This window comes from Equus caballus, chromosome 21 (assembly GCF_041296265.1).
Source record: "Equus caballus isolate H_3958 breed thoroughbred chromosome 21, TB-T2T, whole genome shotgun sequence".
Classification (NCBI taxonomy): Eukaryota; Metazoa; Chordata; class Mammalia; order Perissodactyla; family Equidae; genus Equus; species Equus caballus.
The window spans coordinates 71,820,364-71,830,293 of record NC_091704.1 but is presented as its reverse complement, the minus strand read 5'-3'; positions in this window follow the sequence as shown (position 1 = coordinate 71,830,293).

The following is a 9,930-nucleotide window of genomic DNA, read 5'->3' as shown; positions in this document are numbered from 1 at the left end:
GCAGTTTGGACAAGGGCTGGTCACATGAACAGGACAGCTTAGAGGAGGCACTCAAATGAGATTCCACCCGGACCAGACACTGCAGGACCTTCAAGAGTGAGTCGCTGGGAAGTGGGGAAACTCCTGGGTTTCGGGAGGCTTGTGGCAACAGGGAACAGGCTGAACAAATGTCAGCCCTCTGTGGGGTGAGACACCTGGTCAGGAAATAGCATCCCAGTGTGGCGTGTAGACAGGCTCCACTCTCCCGCCCTGGACAGACGTGTCTCACACTCGTCTGCTTGCTTAGGGTCTGCCGGCTGCGTGGACTTGTGGTCAGGGCTGCTGGTCCAGACAGAAGTACGTCCAGCGAGCACTGGCAAGGCCCCAGGGCCACGTCTGAGAACTGCTCATTCTGCCACCCGAGGATTTGGGGCTGCTTCTGGGAAATTTGCTCTTTTCCAACAATGGAGTTCCTCTGGTTCACCCGGAGAAACCAGCACAGAAAACAATTAAAATAAACGAATAGAGAAACTGAGGCAGAAAACCACACGAGTGATGAAGAGTGTGTCAATATATAGCCTGAATGGAAACTGTCCACCCCCAGATGCCCCCTCCAGTGTCACGTGCATGGTCATTCTGTCTTTGAGAAGCTGGTGATAGTCTTAAATCCCTGCAGCATAAAACATGAAAAATGTTCCAAGAAAAGCATTATCTTGTTGGCTTCGGATCAATACAACAACCAAATCCCCTTCTAGGTCTTCTGGAAGGCAATGGGGGGCTTCACACCTCACACCAGCCTTTCCAAACGAAGTTGTCCTGATGCTCATTAGTCACTGAAGGAGTAGGAAGGGCCCCCGTGTGTGGCAGGGGCTCAGTGACAAACGAGGGGACCGACTTGAAGAGATTTCCAACAGTGTGGGCAGGACGTGGACAATGGGGCTCACCTGGGGAAGGCAGTCGGGAGGCCCCCGCTGGACTGCAGGCGCCCATTTGTAGGAAGCACTGTTGTTCCAACTAGACACGGAGTGGGGAGGGGAGAGAAAGCTGTGCGGCAGGGTTAGGGACCTGGGTTCAGGAAGGGTTTTCTGGAGAGCACGGAGGGGCAGGCGGAGGGGCTGGGCCTCTGTGTAGTGCCATTGGGAAGGGGATGGAGCAGATGACACCGAGGCCACGTCCCACAGCGGGGCAGCTGCCCTGCAGACCCTCGGCGTCCATGCTCTGTCTCCCAGGTCCTCTGAATCTAAGGGACCTGTGGCTCCAGCTGCATTCGTCACCCCAACCTGGGGTCTCAAGTCAACCCCCGTTTTCTTTCCTCTCCTGGTTCTGTGGGTCTCGCTGAGCACAATGAAGCAGTGGTTGTTTATGCCTCTGTTTTGTCATTCCTGAAGGGGTTCCTGGAACATTTGTTTGTCTTAGTGGAAAATATAAACGACTAGGAACAATGGTCTCCAGTTATATAGAGCCTGAGCCTTACGACCCCCACAGGGATTTCGTGCACACGAGCTCATCATCACTGAGCAACCCTGGGAAGCAGGTGGACAAGTGTCATCGTCCGTTGTCACAGGCTCAGAGATGGTGGCTTCTGAAAATCCCGATAGTTTGGGGCAGAGCTGAGACTCTCTGAGTCCAAGGCCAGTGTCCCCCAGTGCACCCTGTTGGTGTTGGGGAGATGCAGCACAGCCAGGAGGTGGGGGGGGGACGCTCTGGGGACATGGCCCTGCCGGTCATCAGGGTCCTGTGTCAACACCGAGCTCAGACACCAGAGCCTCCCTGGGTCTGGCAGCTCGCAGGGAAGACCACCATGCTTTCCCTGTCTTAGCAGGCGAGGCCTTTACCTCCTGCCCTTGGCGGCTTTGCCATGCTGATCCATCCTGACCTACTTCCAGGCCTTTGTGTACCTTCTCTTGTGCCTTAAACCACCTTAGGAAAACTAATAAAAAGCGCTCAGGGCTCAAATCCCTCCGCATGTGGGTCCTCAGTCCCCGCACCTTGGAGACGGCTCGGTCTGGCTGTACACCCCTGGGCTTCTGCACTCTTGAAGGTCAGTCGATGAAATTTAAGAAAGGAGTGAGATAAAGTGATCCACTGGGATGCGGAAAGGTGGAATTTACTGACAGAATTAAGTCCTTTGACCGCTCCCTCTGTGAACAGCCCGTCCCAGCCCCGCCCGGCCTGGCCCCCAGCTCAGGGCACGGGAGGGCACCCCCGTGAAGCCCTTCAGAAGAGGGGGCCTCACCAGCGTCAGAGAAACTCAGTGCTGGGCAAATCGGTGAGCCAGCGGCTCTGCTCCCTCGGAAGAGCAGGGAAGATGGGAGAGAAAAGAGGGAATGACCACGGAGCCAGGGTTTCTGAGTCTTCCTGAGCAGAGAGCTTCAGCAGTTTCACAGAAGAAGGGACTGAACTGAACTTCCTTCAGACACAGCCTGGTCACTGCTTAAGACAAAAGAAAGAGGAAGCCACAGTTCCAGGAGACCACCCAATTCCTCTCTTTCTGGTACCTGCCATATGTAGCCGTTGTCATCTCTGGCGTTATTGCAACAGGCTTCTAGCTCCTTCATTCTTGCCAGCCACAGTCTGCAGGGAGCATCTGGAATGACCTTTGAAAAGCACAAGCAAGAGCCTGTCACATCCTGCTATACCCACTAACGCCTTCTCATTGCCCCTTAGAATAAAGTCCAGACTTCTTACTCTGGCTTCAGAAATCCACATCACCTGGGCTCTCCTGCCCCAGCCCCGTGTAGCAGGGGCCCTCGAGAGATCTCAGGGCGCCTCGTGTCCACAGAGCCCAGGGTCTTGGGATACGACCAAGGTCTAATTCTTCCTGGAAGGAACCATCGACATTTTAGGTCTCAGCGTTCCTAGAGGTCAAGTTTAATCAAATATGAGCACACAGCCAGAAACCTCCAAACACACAAGGGAACAAGCACCATGATGGGAGGAGGCAGAAATAAAACAGCGGGATCAGACACAGACTCTGTAGCTATTGGAAATGGTTCATAGCACAGCACAAATTTGTTTTTATAAATCTAACAACAAGAGTGGGAAGGGAAGGGAAGACAAAGGGCAGGACTATTAAAATAGACCAGGAGGACTCGGAGTCCAGTGGAATGTCTGGAATTAGATGTATGTGATTGAATAACGAATGATAAAAATCCAGTGAGATGAAGTAAGTACCAAAGCAGAGAAAATTAGTAATATGGAAAATGGTGTATCTGAAAAAACTACAGACTTCAGCACAGAGAAGCAAGGAGACTGGAACCGAGAAGAGATTAAGAGACAGGAATGGAGCACGATGCAGGAGAGGGGGCAACCATGGAGGAGGCACCGTTGGAGAGAAAACGGCTGACTTCCTGCTGGTGACGGAGGACGTGGGGACACAGTGCATTACACACCAAAGCAGAGAGGGAAGGGGCTGCACGACTGGCAACAAGAACACCTTAAATTCAGCCGCGAGAAGAGAGACCACCCCGCACGGAATGACCGCCCCCGACAGCGACACAGGAAGAGCCCCTGAAGGGACTGGAGGAGGCCCCCCGTCTGTGTGGTGATGGCCTCCGGAATGAAGGTGAAATGAAGATGTTTTATCTGGACAAACCTGGAGGGATCTTAGCGGCAGCACGATCTGAAGGGTGTACTCCATAAAGGAAGGTCTGTGACGTGAGAAAGAAACCCAAGCGAGGAAACGGACGCTCATGTGTAAAGTCAAAGGACGATTTCACATGAGGTTCGAAGAAGAACGAGGCCACAATACTGACAACAATGGCAGTGAAGCTTGAGCGTGGCTCCGAGTGACAGCGTCCTAAAGTGCCGTCTGCCTGTTCTGTCCTGGTGGCCGCTTCCTGTGCTCTTGCTGTGGGGTGGTGCTGGCCTCCTGGGACCTGTCGGGAACTCTCCATCCTCTTCAGTTTTCCGGAAGAGTCTGTGCAGCATGGGTGTCATTTCTTCCCTAGACATTGGGCGGGATCCACCGTGGAGCCCTCTGGTCCTGGGGTTTCTTTTGCGGGAAAGTTTAACTACAAATTCGAGTTTTTCCATAGAAAGAGGGCTATTCAGGTGACCTGTTCTTCTCACATGAGCTTTGGTAGTTTGTGTCTCTCAAGGAATTTGTCTATTTTGTCTTAAATGTTGACTATGTTGGCATAAATCATCTTTTTATTCTTTAAACATGTGTAGAATCTGTAGTCAGGTCACCTCCCTCATAACTGATATTGTAATTCAAGTTTTCCTTTTCTCCTAATTGGTCTGGCCAGAGGTTTGTCGGTTTTATTGATCTTCTCAAAGAACAACCTTTTGAGTTCGTCAATTTTCTGTATTTTTTCCTGTTATATTGATTTTGGCTCGGATATTTACTACATTCTTCTAATTTCTTTGGGTTTAATTTGCTTTTTAGTTTCTTAGGGTGGAAGTTGAGGACATTGAAGCCTTTTCTTCTACTCCAGGTTTTTAGTGTCATCAATTTCCCTTTACAGACTGCTTCAGCTCTCCTTTCATTTTACTATCAAGATGTCACAAATTTGGATATTTTTGTTTTCATTCTCATTCAGTTCAAAGTGCTTTGTAATTTCTCTTTTGATTTCTTCTTTGATCCATGGGTTATTTCAAAATGTGATGTGTAATTTCCAAATATTTGGAGATTTTCCCAGAGATCTTTCTGTTAATTGATTTTTAGTTTAATTCCACTAGGGCAAGAGAACGTGATTTGTATGACTCAAATCACTTTAAATTTATTCAGATTTGTTTTGTGGCCGAATGTTCCAGGTGCTCTTGAGAAGAACGTGTGTTCTTCTGATGCTGAGCGGGTGTCTGTCAGCAGGTCCTGCAGGTTGACAGTGTCCTGCAAGCCCTCTGTGTTCTCACAGAGCTTCTTATCTTCTTCTGTCAGTTACTGAGACAGAGCTGTTGAAATCCCCTATAATCGTGGACTCCACGATTTTCCTTACATTCCTAACAATTTTTGCTTGCTGTATTTTGAGGCTCTGTTTTGGGCACATGAAACTTTGGGATTGTTATGTCCTGATGAACCAATACCTTTACTTTTATGAAAAGACTTTATTTCCTGGTAATGTTCTTTCTCTAAAATCAGCTTTTCCTGATATTAATATAGTCAGTCCAGCTTTCTTTTCCTGAGTGCTCACAGGGTGAATCTTCTCTCAGTGCTTTAATTTTTAACCTACTTGTGTCTGTTTCGAGTGGGCCTCCTGCAGGCAGCACATAGCTGGGTCTTGCCTTTTTGTTCAGTCTGGCAATCTCTGCCTTTTAAGGGGAGTGTTTGAACTGCCTACATTTGAAGTGGTTATTGATATGGCTGGGTTTAAATCTATAATAGCACACACTACTGGTTTTCAATTTATCCCACCTGTTCTTTGTTCCTCTTTCCCCATTTTTCTGCCTTCTTTTGCATTTAGTATTTTTTATGATTCAATGTTATCTCCTTTCGCAGTGTAATAGCTATAATTCTTTTATCTTAGAGGTAGCTGTAGGGTTTCTGGTGTAGATCTTTAACTTATCGCAGTCTGCCCTGAGTTACATCGCATCCTCACGTGCAGCATGAGATCCTTACAGCAGCGTTCTGCCGCGGCTCCCCGCCTGGCATTTGTGCTGCTGTCGTCATGAACATTTTGCTTTTCCGTATGTTACAAACCCCACAAAACACTGTTATTATTTCAGCTTGAAGTGGCCCGTTATCTTTTAAAATAACTTAAGTAGTAAGAAACGAGTCTTTATAGTCATCCGTGTGGTTACCATTTCTGGTGTTCCTCATTCCTTTGTGTGGATCAGATTTCCATCTGGCACCACCGTCTGCTGCTGGAAGCGCTCTCTTTCACGTTTGTTGTAGAGCAGGTCTGCTGGGATGAATTCTTCCAGTTTTTGTACGTCTGGAGAAGTCTTTAAATTTCAAATATATTACGAAATGTGTTTTCACTGGATATAAAATCCTGTTAGGAGATTTTTCCCTTTAAGTGTTTTAATTTTTGGCTTGCCCTGCTTCCTACAAGAAATCTTCCGCATCATTTTCTTTGTTCCTTTGTACGTCATGCATGTTTTATTCTCTGGCTACTTTGAGGACTTTTGCTCCGTCACTGGATTTCAGCAGCTTGACTGTGATGTACCTCTTAGCTTTCTTCCTGTTTCTTGCGCTTGGGTTTGTTCAACTCCTTGGGTCCGTGGTTATACACACACACATATAATCAAATTTGACAAATTCCCAGACATTGTTTCTTCAAGCATGTTTTCCCCAGCCTCTTCTCCTTCGGGGACCCCACTTACACACGGTCGGCCACTCGAAGTTTGCCCACAGCTCACTGGTGCTCTGTGCTCATTTTCTCAGTCTTTTTATTCTGTCTCATTTCACAGAGTTGCTATTGCTGTGTCTTAAAACCTGTAAATCTTTTCTTCTGCAAAGTCAAACTTCCACAGATCCTGTCCGATGTATATTTCATCTCAGACATTACAGTTTTTATCTCTACAAGTTTGATTGGGTCTTTCCATGTCTCCCGTGTTTCTGCTGGACATCTTTAGTCTTTCCTCCAGCTTCTTGAACATGTAGAATATGTTTCATAACTGTTTTACTATCCTTGGCTACTACTTCTGTCATATTTGTCATTTTTGGTTCAGTTCCAGTTGATTGACTTTTCTCCCCATCGTGGGTTGTATTTTCTTGCTTCTTTGCATATCTGGTAATTTGGAGGCAGACATTGTGAATTTCACCTTGTCGGGTGAAGGATATTTTTGTCTTCCTCTAAATATTTTCTTAGCTTTTACTGGGAAACACTTAAAGTCCTTGGAAACAGCTTGATCCTTTTGATCTTGCGCTTAAAGCTCCGTTGGTGGGACCAGAGCAGTGGTTAGTCTGAAATTAAGTTTTTCTTCCCTGACCGCTGAGGCCAGGCTCTTCGAGTCCTCTCATTGGCACCCCCTGAGCGCGAGGTTTCCACCCTGGCTCGTTGGAGCAGGTACTGTTGCTGCTCGTGTGCGAGCTCTGTGGACCCGTCCTTCAGATCCCCTCGGGTGGTTCCTGCTTGGTGGTTTCCTGACGCAAGAGCACTGATGGGTAACCAGCTGAGTGCTCAGGCCACGCTCTGCTGGTCTCCAAATTTCTCTCTGTGCAGCTGCCTTCTCTCCAGGGCCAACCCTGAGGACTCTGGGCGCTGTGGCCTCCTGGGACCCCCCAGCGCCATCTCTGCACCTCAGGGAAACCACCAGGCTGCCCAGCACACACACTGGAGCCTGGAAGATCTTCCCCATGGGAACTGTGGACACAGCTCCTTGGTCCTGGCCTCTCAGCGACCACCGTCTGTCCTGTCTGATGCTCAGGGTCTTTGGGACTGTCAGCTCAGGCACCTCATGCAGGTGTCGTCTTTCCGAGGGAGGGCACACCCAGCCCCTGTTGCTTCTTTGTCCAGAAGTAGGTCCTGAAACAGAACTTTAATGCCTTGTTTGAAAAAATTAATGAACTAATTGACCATCTCCAAAAGTAGGAAAGAAGATTTCAAAATAGACCTGATGTATGTAAAAAGAAACAAGCAGTACAGATCTGAGCAGAAATTAATGAAAGAGAAAATAAAATATAAAGAATCAAAGCTAAACCTTCACTCTTTTTGAAAAGATAATAATAATAACATTGACAAAAGCAGATTGATCAAGAAAAAAGGAAAAAACTAATGACTATGTGAAGAGTTTTTATGGTAGACTGTGTCTCCTCCAGGGTTCCTGTGTTGCAATCCTAACCCTCAGGTCTGTGAATGTGGCCTTATTCTGGAAATTGGGTCTTGCAGATGATCAGATTAAGGTGGTCATTAGGGTGGGCCCTAATCCAAGAAGCCTATGTCCTTATAAAATTGGGAAATTTGGAGACAGGCACATAGACAGGGAGAACACCCTGTGAAGATGAAGACGGCCATCTACAAAGCAAGGAGCGGCTGGGACGGATGCTGCCCTCAGCCTCAGAAGGAGCCAGCCCCACTGACACCTCAGTTGTGGGCCTCCAGCCTCCAGAACTGGGAGAGGGTCAATGTCTGTTGTTTGAGCCAACAGTTTTCTGGAAGGATCTCTACCAGTTTACACTTCCACCAGCGAAGTCTGAGAGTCCCCTTGCATCACCCCTCGCCCACACTTGGTATTGCCATCTTTCTAACTAACCGCTTTCCACCCAGTCTGTGGGACTTTGTTAGGCAGCCACAGGAAGCTAAGACAGGAGTGAAACAGCAGACACTGCTACAGAAATCGTAATAAGCAAGAGGTGTTATGAACAACTTCATGCCAATACACTTGAAAATTTAGATCAAGTGGACAAATTCTTTAAATAAACAAAACAATCAACTTCAAGAGGAAATAGAATACCAGCGTAGTACCATGACCACAACAATTGCAGAAATCAGGTCAGTGGTAAAGGGGTATCCAACAGAGGAAAGCTGGGGCTCTGATGGCATCGCCGGCTGTCACAAACCATGCAAGGAACGACCTTCTGGAACAGAAAAGGAGACGCTCTCTGTCTCACTTCTCGGGGCTAAGGCAGCTTCAGGAAGCAAACCTAACAAGAATAGTACTAGAAACGTGTGATTGTGGGGGAAAACAGAAAACAGAAAAAATAGGCACGTCACCAGAGAGGGACATCCAAGCGGTAAGAGTACGCAAAGGTCCTCAACACCACAGTCGTAGAGAAATGCAGGCAGGACCTCGGCAGGACCCACTGCTTGCACAACCGTGAGTCAGACGCAACGCCAAGCGTGGCGAGGCCAGGGCACAGGTGGATTCTCGACTTCGCTGGTGGAAGTGTGAACTGGTAGGAGTGAGCTCTGTGCGAGTGGAGTGAGCTCTGTGCAAACTCTGTGCAAGGCCATACTCCACCACCATCGATCGCCCCTGGGTGTGTGCCCCAAGAAGTGACGGCCGCTGTCCACCAGAGGCATGCACACAGACACGCATGGTGACAGCCACAGTAGACGACACCTAACATCTGTCTACCGTCCACAACCTGTGGTTTCTTCATAGAACGGAAGACACCCTGAAGGAGAAGAGCACATCAGTCCCCGTGCAGCAAGCTGGACAGATGTCAGGGAGAATTCTGAGCCAAAGACGCCGGGCACCGAGAGTCCAGTGCAGGATTCTCTGTTGACGTGAGTGGGCAAGGGGCCCGATGGGGACACAGTTCACCAGTGGTTTCCATGGGAGGCACCGGGGGGCTGACGGAGGCCGATCGGGGCAGTTGGTACAAGAGTGCACATGTGTAGAAGTCACTGAGAGCCGCACATTCACATCTGTCACCGTGCTGGTCAAGACTTACACCGTAAGAAGCGCTCCCCTCTCAGTGCGTCGTTGTGTCCACGTGGTAGAACAGAAGCCACTCTGGACACTGCAATGTAGGATTTAGTGAGGAACTGGGTACGGCATGGAGGGTGGACAAATGAGGTGTGTTGGCTGAAGAGAGGCCCCCAGGTGCCCACATGCCCATCCCTGGAGGCTGGGAATGGGCCGCCCCTGGACTGTGCAGATGCGCCTGAACAAAGGACTCGAGATGGGGAGACCATCCGGCATTATGCGGTGGGCCTGCTGTAGCCACCAAGGGCCTCACGGGAGGGGGGCAGGAGGCTGAGAGTGAGGAGACGCGAGGATGGTTGCAGGGCTGGAGTGACGTAGGGTTGGGGCCACGAGCCCAGGAACGCGGTGCCTCTGGAAGCTGGAGAAGGCGGATTCTCCCTGGAGCCTCCAGGAGATACCAGCCTGCCACCCAGAACTCTAGCCACGAGACCCGACAGTGAGATGACAAATCTATGTTGTTTTAAGCCAGTAAGTGTGCGGCCATTGGCACAGCAGCCCCAGGACACTCACAGGGGTATTTTCCCAGGACCCGCAGGGCCCTGTGGCTGACCCTCTGGGGCTCGCTACCCTCCCCCCGCACAGGGCGCTGCAGACCCCAGCCTGACGTCCTTACGTCCTTCAGGGAAGCTGCAT